This window comes from Somniosus microcephalus, chromosome 12, assembly GCF_052327205.1.
Source record: "Somniosus microcephalus isolate GS21.2 chromosome 12, FLI_Smic_1.0, whole genome shotgun sequence".
Taxonomy (NCBI): domain Eukaryota; kingdom Metazoa; phylum Chordata; class Chondrichthyes; order Squaliformes; family Somniosidae; genus Somniosus; species Somniosus microcephalus.
In genome coordinates this window covers 17,275,005-17,293,508 of record NC_140998.1, presented here as the reverse complement: position 1 = coordinate 17,293,508, position 18,504 = coordinate 17,275,005, and positions in this window count along the sequence as shown.

The following is an 18,504-nucleotide window of genomic DNA, read 5'->3' as shown; positions in this document are numbered from 1 at the left end:
CAAAAACTGGCAGTAATATCACACCAAGACTGGCAGGAATATCATCCCAAAACTGGCAGGAATATCATCCCAAATCTGGCAGGAATATCATCCCAAAACTGGCAGAATCATTACCCCAGAACTGGCAGAATATCATCCCAAAACTGGCAGTAATATCACACCTAAACTGGCAGTAATATCACACCAAAACTGGCAGTAATATCAACTCAGAATTGGCAGGAATATCATCCCAAAACTGGCAGTAATATCACACCAAAACTGGCAGTAATATCATCCCAAAACTGGCAGTAATAACTTACCAAAACTGGCAGAAACATCACGCAGATCTGGCAGTAATATCACACCAAAACTGACAGTAACATCTTGCAAAACTGGCAGGAATATTGTCCCAAAACTATCAGTAATATCACCTCAAACTGGCAGTAATATCACACCAAAACTGGAATCAATATTACGCCAAAACTGGCAGGAATATCACCCCAAAACTGGTAGGAATAGCACCCCATAACTGGCAGGAATATCAACCAAAAACTGGCAGTAATATCACATGGATTCTGGCGGGAATATCATCCCAGAACTGGCAGCACTATCATCCCAAAACTGGCAGTAATATCATCCCAAAAGTGGCAGGAATATCATCCCAAAACTGGCAGTATTATCACCCCAGAACTGGCAGGAATATCATCCCAAAACTGGTTGTAATATCACACCAAAACTGGCAGAAATATCGCCCCAAAACTGGCAGTAATATCGCCCCAAAACTGGCAGGAATATCATCCAAAATCTGGCAGTAATATACCAAAACTGGCAGTAATATCATCCCAGAACTGGCAGGAATATCATCCAAAATCTGGCAGTAATATACCAAAACTGGCAGTAATATCATCCCAAAACTGGCACTAACATCTCACCAAAACAGGCAGAAATGTCACACCAAAACTGGCAGTAATATCTTGCAAAACTGGCAGGAATATCATCCTGAAACTGGCAGTAATATCACACCAAAACTGGAAGTAATATTAGTCGAAAACTGGCAGTAATATCACCACAAATCTGGCAATAATATCACCCCAAAACTGGCAGTAATATTACCCCAAAACTGGCAGTAGGATCACCCCAAAGCTGGCAGTAATATTACCCCAAATCTGGCAGTAATATCGCACCAGATCAGGAAGTAATGTTACCCTAAAACGGTTAGTAATATCACCACAAACCTGGCGGTAGTATCACCCAAGACATGGCTGGAATATCATACCAAAACTAGCAGTAATAACACCGCAGAACGGGCATGAATATCACCAAAAAAATGGCAGTATTATCATCCCAAAACTGGCAGAATTATCACACCAAAACTGGCAGTATCAGCACCCCAAAACTGGCAGTAATATCGCCCCAAAACTGATAGTAATATCACCCCAGAACTGGCAGGAATATCACCCCAAAAGAGACTGTAATATCATAGCAAAACAGGAAGTAATATTACCCCAAAACTGGCAGTAATATCACGCAAACCTGGCAGAAATATCATCTGAAACATGATGGTAATGTCATCCCTAAAATTGTCAGTAATATCATCCCAAGACTGGCAGAAATATCACGCCAGAACTGGCAGAACTATCATCCCAGAACTGGCAGGAATATCATCCCAAACCTGGCAGTAATATCATCCCAAATCTGGCTGTAATATCATTCCAAAATTTGTAGTGATATCACCTCAAAACTGGCAGCAACATCGCCCAAAACTGACAGTAATATAACCACAGAACTGGCAGCAATATCAACCCAAAGCTGGTGCAAAATATAACCCCAAAACTGGCAGTAATATCACTCAAAAACTGGCAGGAATATCACCCAAAAACTGGCAGTAATATCACACCGAGACTGGCAGTAATATCATCCCAGTACTGGCAGGAATATCATCCCAGTACTGGCAGGAATATCATCCCAAAACTGGCAGGAATATCATCCTGAAACTGGCAGTAATATCACACCAAAACTGGAAGTAATATTAGTCGAAAACTGGCAGTAATATCACCACAAATCTGGCAATAATATCATCCCAAAACGGGCGGCAAGATTGCCTCAGAACTGGCAGTAATATTATCCCAAAACTGGCAGTAATATCACACCAGAACTGGCAGGAATACCATCCCAAAACTGGCAGTAATATCATCCCAAAACTGGCAGTAATATCACACCAGAACTGGCAGGAATATCATCCCAAAACTGGTTGTAATATCAACCCAAAACTGGCAGTAATATCAACCAAAACTGGCAGTAATGTCACCCAAACACTGGCAGAAATATCACACCAAAACTGGCAGTAATATCACCCTAGATCTGGCAGAAATATTGTCCCAAAACTGGCAGTAATATCACCCAAAAGCTGGCAGCGATATCACCCCAAACTGGCAGTAATATTACCCCAAATCTGGCTGTAATATCACCCTAGAACTGGCAGGAATATCATCCCAAAACTGGCTGTAATTGTTGTGTATGTACCTTTAAGGGAATAACTGGTCTTAGACTGCAGTACCGGCAGTGACCACCCCTGTATAAAAGGCCCTATCAGGCTTCTGTATTTTCAGTCTGACGCTGCCTCCTGTTCAGTAAAGTACCTGTTAAACTGTTCTCCCGAAGTCCGTGTATTATTGAGGCGCGGACTTTACAGTGGCGACGAGTAAGTTCGAACTCACCTGCAGTGTGGCTTCATCTCACGGGGATCTCGCCTGAGAGGAGGGTCCTGGAAGGCCGTAGTCTGAGCAACGGGCGTCGATCGAGGGCAACCGCCCAAAGAATTCATCGGTGTTCGGAGAATTGCGGGAGAGACTGTAGAGTGCTGTGCTTGGCTCCCCAGTAAGGTGTTCCAGCAAATCGTGCTGGTAGCAGGACCCTTCCAATCGAGCAGCTCTACAAAACGGGCCGTGCAGCGTCGCCGGGAAAAGAAAACAAGAGAGAGAGAGGGTGGAGCGCACAGTGCGCGGTCGGTGCTCAAGAACAGGACAGCAGAGAGAAACCAAACGGGGGGGAAGGAAAGCGAGACGTGCCAAAGCTGCGGGTCGCCGCCATTACCCCGTAGAACGCTAGGAGCAGCGTGGCAGCAAGGGGACGAAGCAAAAGCACGGGAGGCGCCATTTTAAATCACCCAACATGCCGAAAAGTGGCAGTATCACTGCTTTCGACAACGAGGTAGAAGACTGGACCACGTATGTAGAACGAATTGAAGTGTACTGCAAGGCAAATGAGGTGTCCGATGGAAAGAGGGCGTCGGTATTATTAAATCTGATGGGTGCGAGAACGTACGGCCTATTGCGGAATTTAATTACCCCAGCTAAACCAATGGAGAAAAGTTTTGAGGAGATTGTTCATATCTTACAGGAACACCTAAGCCCTACACCACTGCTGATAGCAGAAAGATGTAAGTTCCATTAAAGAAACCAGCACAAAGATGAGAGCAATGCTGACTATCTTACGGAACTATGCAAGTTACAGAAGCACTGCCAGTTCGGAGCAGGACTGGCAGACACCTTACGGGATAAGTTTGTCTGTGGGCTCCAGAGTGTAGGAACCCAGAAATGACAAGAACTACTAAGGAACAGTACAGGAAAGTAAAGAAACTGACAGACAGTAGTGCAGAAGATCAGGAGAGTGATAAGCACTCCGGGAGCAGGAGACTAAGTTGTTTAAAGTTACACAACGTGATCGCAAAGGAAGATCACCGAACCATTTGGGTCACCCTCATGATAGCAGGGTCCCCAGTCTTATGTTCATTAATAAATAGACATTCTTATTATGAACACAGCTAGCTTTTGCTAGACACTTTTATTGAGCACATGTGGACTAGGTACAGTATCTGTAGAGGCATCCATCTTGACTGCTGCCTTGTGGGTAGCCTAGTGCCTCATGGGTAATGTAGTCTTAATATACATACAGCTGGGTAGTGTAGTCTTATATACATACAGCTACATACAGCTCTACACAGCTCTATGGATCCACCTACTGTCCACTATAGAATGACATGTTATTGATCATTACATCCCCCTTTCTTTGAGGTTTAACAAAATCAATCAACTTTCAAGAAAACAATAAAGATAATATCAGTAACACTTTTGTTAGTGCTCTATAAACATAAACATTTTCAAAACAGTCAACACATTTTCAAAGCTTTACATTGTACTCAAAGATTAAGTCTATCAGGCTTTTTTACTTCATGTGTGGATCTTCTCAACACGGGTAAGTCTGATGTGTGTTCATGAGATTGTTCTGGCGGTGAATGACAAGATGCAGTTGCGGCATTGTCATCAATCTGGTCTTGAATAGTCTCTTGTGTTTTTAGGAGGGAACTGCCGTTCCTCCTTAGAATCTGTCCTTACTCAATTCTAACAGTGTATGACCTTGGTCCTACTTCCTCAAGAACTGTAGCTTTCCTGTTCCATGCATCTGGATCCTCAATCCTGACAACATCATCCCTTGTCAATGGTTTTAGAGTTTTGGATGACGTGTCATAGTATGATTTCTGTTTCAGCTTTAACAGTTGAAGTCTCTGTCTCAGTTCCTCACTTTGCTGTTCCTTTGCACAGCAGGGTAGCGTGGTGCGCAACTTGCGACCCATTAGTAGTTCAGCAGGTGAAGAACCAGAGTCTAAAGGTGAGGCTCGCTAGCTCAGCAGGGCGAGATAAGGATCAGACTTGCTTTCTGTCGCTTTCTTCAGTAGCTGCTTGAGAACTTGAACACCTTTCTCTGCCTTACCATTTGACTGAGCATACAAAGGACTGGATGTGATGTGCTGAAAGTCATAATGTGCTGCAAACTGTTGCCACTCCTTACAGTTGAAGCACGGACCATTGTCGCTAACGGCAATCCTGGGAATTCCATGTCTGGCGAAGATGGATTTTACATGCATTATGACACTGCTTGCTGTGGTGCTTGAGAGCAGCGTCATCTCAGGATAGTTAGAATAGTAGTCAATCACTATTAGATAGTCTTTGCCATTTAAATGAAAAAGGCCCATACCAACCTTTTGCCATGGTGCTGTTGGTATGTCAGCTACTATCATTGGTTCCTTTGCTTGTTTGTTTTGGTGTTTCTGACATGTCTCACATTTGCCTATCATGTTCTCAATGTCCTTATTTATGCCAGGCCAATAAACAGTGTCTCTTGCTCTCCTTTTGCATTTTTCAATTCCAAGGTGTCCCTCATGAATCCTTTTGAGCATGTCTTGACGTAGAGCCTGTGGAATGACTATTCTGTTCTGTTTTAGTAATAGTCCACTTGCGACACTCAATTCTGACCTTATGTGAAAATATTTTGGACAGGAGCCTTTTGGCCAACCATGATGAATGTTCTCTATTACTGTTTGTAATACTGTATCTTTTACTGTTCCTTCTGCCATTTGCTTTGATTTTGCGTCTGACACGGGCAGCGCAGCAGTGACCATACTCACATGAACATCCACGTCTTCTTCAGTAGAGCTCACATGACTCATTGTGGGAGCTCGGGATAGTGCATCTGCTAAAACTATGTATTTGCCTGGTGTGTAGATCAGTTCAAAGTCATATCTTTGCAGCTTCATCATGAGTCGTTGAATCTTTGGAGACATCTCATTCAGGTTTTTTTTTGTGATGGCAACCAGTGGGCTGTGGTCTGTCTCAACTGTGAAGGTGGGAAGTCCATATATGTAGCCATGAAACTTTTCTAGTCCAACTACCAAGCCTAGACATTCCTTTTCAATCTGGGCGTATCAACACTCAGTATCAGTCATAGACCTGGAGGCATAGGCAACAGGCTTCCAATCTTCACCCTCTGCTTGCAGCAAGAATGCTGCTGTCGGTGCTGTGTCCTACAAGGGGAAGAAACTTGGGCAGAACAGAAATGAAAAGCAATCGGAGGATGAAATTTTTAATTGTAAACGCTGTGGTTACAAACACCAGTTAAGACAATGCCCAGTGTTTGGGAAAATGTGCACAAAGTGTAATGGAAAGAATCACTTTGCCAAACAATGCTTTTCAAAAGTACAAACTAAGAAAGGGCAACGAGTTAATGTAATTGAGGACACTGATTTAAGTGAGATATTTTTTGTAGGAATGGTGTCATGTGACAATAGCAAAAAGGATACAGAAAATGTGCAGCCCTCAGAAATGGACAATGCTGAACATAAAGTTAATGCAGTAAAAGAGGACAAATGGATGATCCCACTGCAGGTAAATGGAGCATTAGTTACCTTGAAACTAGGCACTGGGGCAAAAGCAAACTTAATTAGTATGAGTGACATTAACAATAGGAAAGAAAAGCCCAAAATACAGAAAAAGTCAGTACTACTGAAGGACTATAATGGACAGAAAATAGATAGCTTAGGTGTATGCAGACTTAAAGTGACAGTCAAAGACAAAGTGCATCATCTCATGTTTTCTGTTGTGGCTGAAAGACTTGATTCACTACTGGGTGACAAAGCTTGTGAGGACTTAGAACTGGTCAAGAGAGTCTACCGTATAAACTGTGCCATAAGCAGACCAGATGACTCGGTGGATTCTGTAGTGAATAATTTCCAGGATGTGTTCAAAGGATTTGGAGTTCTACCATTCACTTACAAGATCCAGCTAAAGGAGGATGCTCAGCCAGTGGTACATGCACCACGAAGAGTTCCAGCACCCCACTCCTGGTACCATCTTATGTTCATTAATAAATCGACATTCTTATTATGAACACAGCTAGCTTTTGCTAGACACTTTTATTGAGCACATGTGGACTAGGTACAGTATCTGTAGAGGCATCCATCTTGACTGCTGCCTTGTGGGTAGCCTAGTGCCTCATGGGTAATGTAGTCTTATATACATACAGCTACATACAGCGCTACACAGCTCTACGGCTCCACCTAGTGTCCACTATAGAATGACATGTTATTGATCATTACACCCAGTAAAGATGGAATTGGCCACAGGATCAGCCCTAACTGTCATGAATCGACGAGACCATGAGTGGCTATTCTCACACATACCCTTAAAGGACACATCCATTGTATTGAAGACATACACGGGGCAAAAGGTCTACCCCAGAGGAAAAATAAGGGTGCCAGTTGAATATAACGGAAAGGAAACACAGAAACTATACAGGTATATACTACGAGATGGAGGACCACCATTATTGGGACGTGAATGGATCTGAACACTACAATTGGATTGGCATTCCATTCTGGCACTAACTGTGTCTGACAAAAAAGATGATGACGTCGCACCTGGACGTCTGTCACAAATTCTATCTGACGCGGAAGAGGTGTTCCAACAAGGACTTGGGACTCTAAAAGGAGTAAAGGCAACCATAAAGATTGAGGATAACGCAACCCCAAAATTTTTCAAGGCCAGACCGGTGCCATATGCGATCCGCCCAGCCGTGGAAGCTGAACTGGAGAGTCTGGAGCATTCGGGGGTGCTGTCTGAGGTGGACTGGAGCGAGTGGGCCACACCCATCATTCCTGTAATGAAGAAAGCATTGAGCAGCATGCCTGGGGAGCCAAGGAAGGTTCACATCTGTGGGGACTGCAAGGTGACTGTGAACCCAGTCCTGCACACAGTACAGTATCCACTTCCGCGGATAGAAGATATTTTCGCCTCACTATCTGGAGGGAAACGTTTTACAAAGATTGACCTGGCTCAAGCGTATCTACAAATGGAGGTGGAAGAAGCATCTAGGAAATACCTCACGATAAACACTCACAAAGGTCTTTACCAGTACAATTGACTGGTATTCGGGGTAGCATCGGCCCCAGCTATTTGGCAGAGGGCAATGGAACAAGTCCTGCAAGGGATCCCGGGGACCCAGTGTTATTTGGACGACATCCTGGTTACGGGCGAAAATGACAATGAACACCTTGCCAACCTGGAACAGGTGCTCAGGAGATTGCAGGAATATGGGCTACGAGCCAACCGTCCCAAATGCGGGTTCTTCAGGAAACAAATCTCGTATTGTGGCCACATGATTGATGAGGAAGGGTTGCATAAGTCGCCGGGCAAGATTGAGGCTGTAGTCAAGGCTCCAGCACCGGAAAATGTGTCGCAACTGAGGTCGTTCCTCGGGTTGGTGAACAACTACCATAAGTTCTTGCTGAATTTATCGACAATTCTGCACCCACTGAACGCCCTGCTTCAAACTGGTGTAACATGGAAATGGAGTGATAAGTGTAAGCGTGCCTTTCAGGAATGTAAATGCCTAATCACTTCAAAAGAAGTATTGGCCCACTACAACCCAACACTACCGATTCGGTTGGCATGTGATGCGTCACCTTACGGCATTGGAGCGGTGCTGTCACACAAATTCCGTGACGGTTCAGAGAGGCCAATAGCCTTTGCATCGCGCTCGCTAACCTCAGCCGAGCGTAACTACGCCCAGATTGACAGGGAGGCCCTCAGCCTGGTGTGGGGAGTGAAGAAGTTCAATCACTATCTGCACGGGCAGAAATTCACCCTACTGACTGATCATCAACCCCTGGTCTCAATTTTTAACCCAAAGAAGGGCGTTCCGGTGATGACGGCGCAACGGCTGCAAAGATGGTCACTTTTTCTAGGGGCACATCAGTATGACAGAGTAAAAAGGTACGAAACAACATGGAAACGCTGATGGGCTGTCGCACCTACCGTTGTCTACGGCGGAAGAAGCACCTGCAGTGGACCCTGTGGAGGTATTCCATGCGACCATAGTCGAATGTTTGCCTGTTACAAACGCAAGTATTGAGAAGGAAACCCGAAATGACCCGACACTCTCTCAGGTCTATGATTTGCCGGTGAAGGGATGGCCAGCATACGGCGACTCACTGTTGCCAGCATTCTCGCCAAGGAGAGAACAGCTGTCAGTGTGCCGGGGAACCTTGATGTGTGGATCCCGAGTGGTAATTCCACCCAAGTTGAGAGATAGAGTGCTCCATGAGCTTCACAAGGGTCATCTGGGAGGGGTAAAAATGAAGTGCCTAGCCAGGGCGTTTGTGTGGTGGCCGGGAATCGATAAAGAAATCGAGGATATGACCAGGAGATGCACAGGATGCCAGAAGGACCAAAACGCTCCACCACAGGCCCCGCTACATCCATGGGAGTGGCCCTCATCTCCATGGCAACGGGTACACATTGATTTCGCTGGTCCATTTATGGACTCAATGTTTCTAATCGCTGTGGATGCCCATTCGAAATGGCCAGAGGTCATTAAAATGTCCTCCACCACCACGGAGAAAACTATTGCAGTCCTAAGAACCATCTTCACCAGGAATGGGTTGCCAGAACAGATTTGTTCCGACAATGGCCCACAGTTTGTGTCTGAGGATTTCCGGAGGTTCCTGAAGAATAATGGGGTGAAACATTACACACCTGCCCCATATCATCCAGCCACAAATGAATTGGCTGAGAGGTTTGTTCAGACCTTTAAAAAGGCCATAAAGGCAATGTATAATGAAGACATACCACTGCAACACAAGGTGGATAACTTCTTGTTTGCTTACTGGAATGCGACACATGCAGTAACCAACCAAACTCCAGCCGTACTGTTTTTCAACCGGAGACTAAGATGTCACTTGGATTTGCTCAAACCAAACATAAGACGAGATGTTGAGGATAAGCAGTTCCAGCACATAAATGAGAAGCCAACCAGGAGCTTCAAGATAGGGCAACCAGTCTTGGCCCGCGACTACCGAACAGAATAATGGCAGCCAGGAACGATATGCACACAGCAGGGACCACTAATGTACACAGTGGACATTGGAGAGAGCATCGTGAGATGCCATGCTGACCAGATTCTAGAGTCACAGGAACAAGCCAACCCTGTACCACAAGCATGTGCACCTGGTAATGAGCCCGGAGTACAGATTGCGTCTACCTCAGAAGCAGGGGTATTGGAAGCTGACGAACCAACCAATGACAATGAGCCAGAATTGACTCCACCGCCAGAACAGGATACTCGAGAAAGGCGCTATCCAGTCAGGATCAGGAAGCCTCCTCAAAGACTGAACTTATAAATGACTATTTCAGTTGATGTATATAGTACCGAAAAAATTGTAATTGTAATTAGTTATTATTTAGTTGTTAAATGAATGTTATGTACTGTTTATCTAAAAGGGGAGGAATTGTTGTGTATGTATCTTTAAGGGAATAACTGGTCTTACACTGCAGTACCGGCAGTGACCACCCCTGTATAAAAGGCCCTAGCAGGCTTCTGTATTTTCAGTCTGACGCTGCCTCCTGTTCAGTAAAGTACCTGTTAAACTGTTCTCCCGATGTTGTAGTGCCTTTTCCTTAGCGCTGGGTAATGACTCAATACACTCTTGTATTCGTCAGATGGACAGGCCTTTTATTTCACTTGCAAGGGGAATCAGTACCTCCACTCAAGGGGTGAGGCTACTATTCCAATGATACAGCATAAGCGTTCCATATTTATACAGTGTAACAAACAAGTTGAATTGACATTCCTTTGTTCCTCTATCAGGATACATTTTAGATTAATCATCAGGTCTTATGACATATTGACAGAAGGATCCTGGACACATAAGTCAACCGTTAATCTATAACAGTACATGAATCGTGTAACCGGAGGTCCTCTTTAATCTTAATCATGTATCGGGAGGCTAGGGTTGCTTACGGTCGCAAGTTGTTAGGTCACTGGGTACTTCAAACAGAACCCATTGTCTCACTTCTACATTCTCATTAAGAGGGCAAACATCTGTTCTTGGCTGTAATCCAAGTACGTGCAATAGCTCTAGTTACACATCGACTCTTGACCGGTGTCAAGTCTGAAAACATTTACCCAGCAAGCACCTGAAATTAACCCCTTATATCATGTAGATTTCCTCACCGAAGTCCGTGTATTATTGAGGCGCGGACTTTACAGTAATATCACCCCATAACTGGCAGGAATATCATCCCAAAACCTGACAGGAATATCATCCCAAACCTGGTAATAATATCACCCCAAAAATGGCAGTAATATCACCCCAAAACCGGCGGTAATATCACACCAAAACTGTGAATAATATCATGCAGAATTGGCAGTAATATCACCCCATAACTGGCAGGAATATCATCCCAAAACTGGCAGTAATATCACCCCAAAACTGGCAATAATATCATCCCAGAACTGGCAGGAATATCACCCCAAACTGGTAGTAATATCACCCCACAAATGGCAGTACTATCAACCAAAACTGGCAGTAATATCACACCAAAACTGTCAATAATATCATGCAAAACTGGCAGTAATATCACCCCAAAACTGGCAGTAATATTACCCCAAAACTGGCAGTAGGATCACCCCAAAACTGGCAATAATATTACCCCAAAACTGGCAGCAATATTGCACCAAATCTGGAAGTAATGTTACCCCAAAATGGTTAGTAATATCACCACAAACCTGGCAGTAGTATCACCCAAGACCTGGCAGGAATATCGTACCAAAACTTGCAGTAATAACACCGCAGAATGGGCATGAATATCACCAAAAAAATGGCACTAATATCATCCCAAAACTGGCAGAATTATCACACCAAAACTGGCAGTAAAAGCACCCCAAAACTGGTAGTAATATCGCCCCAAAACTGGCAGTAATAACAGCCCAGAACTGGCAGGAATATCACCCCAAAAGTGACTGTAATATCACAGCAAAACAGGAAGTTATATTACCCCAAAACTGGCAGTAATATCTCACAAAACAGGCAGAAATATCATCCGAAAAGTGACGGTAATATTACCCCTAAAATTGTCAGTAATATCATCCCAAGACTGGCAGAAATATCACACCAGAACTGGCAGAACTATCATCCCAGAACTGGCAGGAATATCATCCCAAATTTGGCAGTAATATCATCCCAAATCTGGCTGTAATATCACTCCAAAATTGGTAGTAATATCACCTCAAAACTGGCAGTAACATCGCCCAAAACTGACAGTAATATAACCACAGAACTGGCAGGGATATCACCCCAAAACTGGTGGAAATATAACCCCAAAATTGGCAGTAATATCACTCAAGAACTGCCAGGAATATCACCCAAAAACTGGCAGCAATATCACACCGAGACTGGCAGTCTGGCAGGAATATCATCCCAGAACTGGCAGGAATATCATCCCAAATCTGGCAGGAATATCATCCCAAAACTGGCAGAATCATTACCCCAGAACTGGCAGGAATATCATCCCAAAACTGGCAGTAACATCACACCTAAACTGGCAGTAATATCACAGCAAAACTGGCAGTAATATCACCACAAAACTGGCAGTAATATCACCCCAGAATTGGCAGGAATATCATCCCAAAACTTACAGTAATATCACACCAAAACTGGCAGTAATATCATCCCAAAACTGGCAGTAATAACATAACAAAACTCGCAGCAATATCACGCAAAACTGCAATAATATCACACCAAAACTGACAGTAACATCTCGCAAAACTGGCAGGAATATTGTCCCAAAACTGGCAGGAATATCATCCCAAAACTATCAGTAATATCACCACAAACTGGCAGTAATATCACACCAAAACTGGAAGAAATATTACTCCAAAACTGGCAGTAATATTACCCCAAAACTGGCTGTAATATCATCCCAAAACTGATAGTAATATCATCCCAAAACTGGCAGTAATATCAACCCAAAACCGGCAGGAATATCATGCCAAAACTGGCAGTATTATCACCCCAGAACTTGCAGGAATATCATCCCAAAACTGGCAGTAATATCACACCAAAACTGGCAGTAATGTCACACCAAAACTGGCAGTAATATTGCCCCAAAATTAGCAGTGATATCCCCCCAGAACTGGCAGGGATATCATCCCAAAACTGGCAGTAATAGCATAACAAATCTGGCAGTAATATCATCCCAAAACTGGCAGTAACATCACTCCAAAACAGGCAGAAATATCACACCAAAACTGGCAGTAATATCTAGCAAAACTGGCAGGAATATCATCCCAAAACTGGCAGTACCATCTCGCAAAACTGGCAGGAATATCATCCCAAAACTGGCCGGAATATCATCCCAAAACTATCAATAATATCACCCCAAACTGGCAGTAATATCACACCAAAACTGGAAGTAATATCGCTCCAAAACTGGCAGTAATATCACCCCAAAACAGGCAGTAATTTCACACCAAAACTGGAAGTAATATTACTCCAAAACTGGCAGTAATATCAGCCCAAAACTGGCAGTAATATCACACCAAAAGTGGAAGTAATATTAGTCCAAATCTGGTAGTAATATCGCCACAAATCTGGCTGTAATATCATCCCAACACTGGCAGTAAAATCGCCTCAGAACTGGCAGGAATATCATCCCAAAACTGGCAGTAATATCACGACAGAACTGGCAGGAATATCATCCCAAAACTGGCTGTACTATCACACCAGAACTGGCAGGAATATCATCCCAAAACTGGCAGTAATGTCATCCCAAAACTGATAGCAATATCAACCCAAAACTGGCAGTAATATCACCCAAAAACTGGCAGTAATATTGTAATGTATGTACCTTTAAGGGGGGAACTACTTTCTACAGCTCATGTATAGTGTAGTAGCGGCAGTGACCACACCTGTATATAACGCTGAGTAGTAATCTTTTGTTTCAGTTGCAGTTTGAGCCACGTTGAGTAAATACCTATTGTACCGTTCTCCGCAGTCCGTTTCTTATTATACACGGACGTAACAAATATCACCCAAAAACTGGCAGTAATATCACCCCACAACTGGCAGGAATATTGTCCCAAAACTGGCAGTAATATCACCCAAAAGCTGGCAGTAATATTACCCCAAATCTGGCTGTAATATCACCCTAGAACTTTCAGGAATATCATCCCAAAACTGGCTGTAATATCACCCCATAACTGACAGGAATATCATCACAAAACTGGCAGTAATATCACCCAAAAACTTGCAGTAACATCACACCAAAATTGTCAATAATATCACGCAAAACTGGCAGTAATATCACCTCATAACTGGCAGGAATATCATCCCAAAACTGGCAATAATATCACCCCAAAACTGGCTGTAATATCACCCCATAACTGGTAGGAATATCATCCCAAAACTGGCAGGAATATCACCACAAAACTGTTAGTAATAGCACCCCAAAAATGGCAGTAATATCACCCAAAACTGGCAGAAATATCACACCAAATCTGGCAGTGATACCACCCCAAAACTGGCAGTACTATCACACCAAAACTGGCAGGAATATCATCCCAAATCTGGCAGAAATATCACGCCAAAACTGGCAGTAATATCTCTCAAAACTGGCAGGGATATCATCCCAAATCTGGCAGAAATATCACACCAAACTGGCAGTAATATCACACAAATCTGGCAGTAATATCACACCAAAACTGGCAGTAATAGCTCTCAAAACTGGCAGTAATATCATTCCTAAACTGGCAGAAATATCACCCCAAAACTGGCAGTAACAGCACACCAGAACTGGCAGGAATATCACCGCAAAACCTGACAGGAATATCATCCCAAAACTACCAGTAATTTCACCCCAAAATTGTCAGTAATAACACCCCAAAACTGGCAGTAATAACACCCCCAAACTGGCAAGAATATCATCCCAAAACTGGCAGTAATAATACCCCAAAACTGGTAGTAGTATCACCCCAAAACTGGCAGTAATATTACCCCAAAACTGGTAGTAGTATCACCCCAAAACTGGCAGTAATATTTGTTAAGTCTGTGAATTATTTAGTTAATTAAAACAGACTAATGAGTAACAATAAAAACAGGTCTTTACTGGTTGGAGGTAGGGACTATACTGAATACAAGATTACTGCACAGTGCTTATATACCGGTGTGTTCACCCCCGGTATTACGTCTACAGCAGCCTGAGAAAGTAGTACATCTCTTAAGGTGGAACAGGCTTAAGCTCTCTTAAGGTGGAACAGGTTACATACACAACACTCCTCCCTTCTTAGCTTTATAGTCATCCCCCCATTTAACATAACGTAATAACATATATACATATATAACTTCATGTTTAACGTAACATATCACAGATTCAGTCTCTGCGGAAAACAGTTCACAGATTCAATCTCTGTGGTGTAGTCGGTTCACGTTACTCATTCAATAGTCCTTTCATGGATTTAACAGCTTGAACTTCCGAACTGATTTGGCTCCGTTCGGAGGGACCACGTGTGTGATCTGGTAGAGGTGATAATGGTTCAGATGGGTCATCTTCTGTTTTTACTTTTCCTTTTCTGCTTCTTGGAGACTCTCTGGGCTCCATTGTCAGCTGCCACAGCTGCCAGCTGCATGCGCAGTTCCTCCTTCTCTTCCTCCTGTTTCCGTCGTAGAGCCAGCTTCTCCCGATGTTCCGTAGACTTTTGGTGCTCCTCCATGATTTCTGCACTTTGGGAGTCGAAGTTACAAGCTGGGCAGGACAGGACATCGTAATATTCGGTGTTGTCCACCAGGTCATAGTAATATTCGGTGTCGTCCTGAGTTAGACCAGTGAGAGGGTCGTCTATTTCCTCCATACCCAGCTGGACGTTAGCCAGCTCTTGTTCCAAATCCAGACATCTTTCCTGAAGAGACTTCTTCATGTGTACCTCTGCATCCAGCTTTTTCTGGGCTTTCAGCAAGTCGTTTACTAGTGACCTCATTTGTGATTTTAATACTTCAACTTCCTTTGGAGATTGATTGATCGGACTATGCAATCCCTCTACCGGAGCAGCTGTTTCAGCGGTCTGTTGTTCTACGTTGACGTGAGTCAGCGTACTTTTGGCATCCAAGGGCTGCTCTGTTGCAGTCATCTCAGTCTGTGTTGCCACCTCAGCTCTTCCAATAACCTTTGAGAGCTCCGAACCCCTTTCGTTTGAATATTGAAGTTCATGTTCAAGTTTTTCCCATTTCAGAGTCCTGTCCTTCAGCATATGCAGGAGTTGGCTGACCGTTAACTCCTCTGACATCAGACGTTTTGTGTGCTCCTGCTCCATTTTCTCCATCAGCTGCTTCTGTTGTCTTTCCAGATTCTCCAACTCTATATCAAAGAACTCTTTCGTTGCATTCAACTCTTGCTCAAAACGGCGAAGCATTTGTTCTAATTGCTGTTGTAGTTTGAAATGGAGTTGAGTTCGAGCCCGGTGTCCCTCAGAAATGGGCACATCAGTAGACTTGCCAGACTCAGAATCCACAGTTAAACTATGTTGTTGTTGCTCAGTGGAATTCTGTGCTGAAACTTTGTCTTTTGCACCTGAGTTGGGCTTACCATCATCCGTTCCAGAGTCTGGGCCGACTATCTTCACCGAGTTCTCACTCGTTATTGTTTGTAGGAAATGCCAGTCCATATTCATTTTCCTAATCCACTCCCATCCTAGTAGTGGAGGACCTCCTTCAGATATCACATATAAGTCCATTATTTGACTGTCTTCGCCCTTGTGGACCACTGCAACCTCTATTTTCCCGATGGGGTACAATCTTTGCCCCGTGTATGTTTCCAATATAATCCCCGTATCCTGTAGGGGAATATGTTGGAATAACTTTCCGTAATCTTTCTTATTTATGACCGTCAATGCCGATCCAGTGTCCAATTCCAGTTTTACTTGGACTCCTTCTATCTGAAGAGTGACCCAAATTGACTGGAGGTCTGCACCCTTACCAGCGTTGAGTACTCTTAAGCTAGCCAGTTCATTACTGCTAGCATCTGAATCGGACTCCTGTTCGGTCACCTTGTGTACCTTTGCGTATTTTCCTTGCGGTGACTTCTTGTTGCTGGTCTTCTTCGCTGACCTGCATACTCTAGCTATATGTCCAAGCCTACCACAAGTTCTACATTCTTGGTTTTTAAACCAACACTGGTTCTGATCATGCGTTGTCTTTCCACAACGATAACATTTGCCAGAACTCACACTCAATTTGTGTGCACTGAGCTCCGGTGACCGTAGCTGCATTACTGCCGTGCCTCTCGCTGTGGCTTCGTGTGCTGCTGCCATAGTGGCCGCCTTCTCAAGCGTCAGCTCATTCTCCTCGAGCAGTCGCTTTTGTGTATCCTGTTTAAATAAACCACACACAAATTTGTCTCGTAGTGCCTCTGTCAGTCCCGTTCCAAACTGGCAATATTTCGCTAATTTACGCAATTCCAGCAAATATTCAGCATTGCTTTCATGCTGTAGCTGCCTTCTGTCATAAAATTTAAATCGTTCCGCTAGCATCAGCGGCGTGGGGTTTAGATGATCTTTCAGGACAGTAACAATCTCATCGAACGTCTTATCCGCCGGTTCATCTGGTGATAACAGGTATGTCTTCGCACCCATTAAATTTAATAATGTTAGAGCTTTATCTTGGTCACGAATTTTATTGGCCTTACAATAATTTTTTACTCTTTCAACATATATGGCCCAATCTTCGAGGTCACTATCAAAGGTGCTAATATTCCCGTGTTTAGGCATTGTAGATTTGCAATTTCTCAGATTTTATTTTCTTTACTTGTTATCAAAGATGGCGGCTACCCGCTCTTGCCGTCGTCCTCCGCCCACAAAATGGCGGTTTTCCCGCGCTTGGCGGTCTTCACCCGTCCCTCGACGCCGTCTTCCTTCAGCCCCCGAGTGCGGCCCTTATCAGCGGATGCGATCGATGGCCCGGCTGCGCCTCGCACTTGAAAGCGGCCCGGCCCTTATCTGCCGATCGCTATCGCCCTATACCTCTCTCTTCCCCAGTCCTGTCTTCTACTCCGGTTCACAAGCTGATGGAGGCTTCAGGGTCCTAATGCCTGTCACTTCCAGTGGGGTGGTGAGTGGTGAGGTTTGAAACCTCTCTTCAACCGCCGTGGAATAACTGCCGCAGGGTAAGAACCTGACTCGTCGCCAGTGTTAAGTCTGTGAATTATTTAGTTAATTAAAACAGACTAATGAGTAACAATAAAAACAGGTCTTTACTGGTTGGAGGTAGGGACTATACTGAATACAAGATTACTGCACAGTGCTTATATACCGGTGTGTTCACCCCCGGTATTACGTCTACAGCAGCCTGAGAAAGTAGTACATCTCTTAAGGTGGAACAGGCTTAAGCTCTCTTAAGGTGGAACAGGTTACATACACAACACTCCTCCCTTCTTAGCTTTATAGTCATCCCCCCATTTAACATAACGTAATAACATATATACATATATAACTTCATGTTTAACGTAACATATCACAGATTCAGTCTCTGCGGAAAACAGTTCACAGATTCAATCTCTGTGGTGTAGTCGGTTCACGTTACTCATTCAATAGTCCTTTCATGGATTTAACAGCTTGAACTTCCGAACTGATTTGGCTCCGTTCGGAGGGACCACGTGTGTGATCTGGTAGAGGTGATAATGGTTCAGATGGGTCATCTTCTGTTTTTACTTTTCCTTTTCTGCTTCTTGGAGACTCTCTGGGCTCCATTGTCAGCTGCCACAGCTGCCAGCTGCATGCGCAGTTCCTCCTTCTCTTCCTCCTGTTTCCGTCGTAGAGCCAGCTTCTCCCGATGTTCCGTAGACTTTTGGTGCTCCTCCATGATTT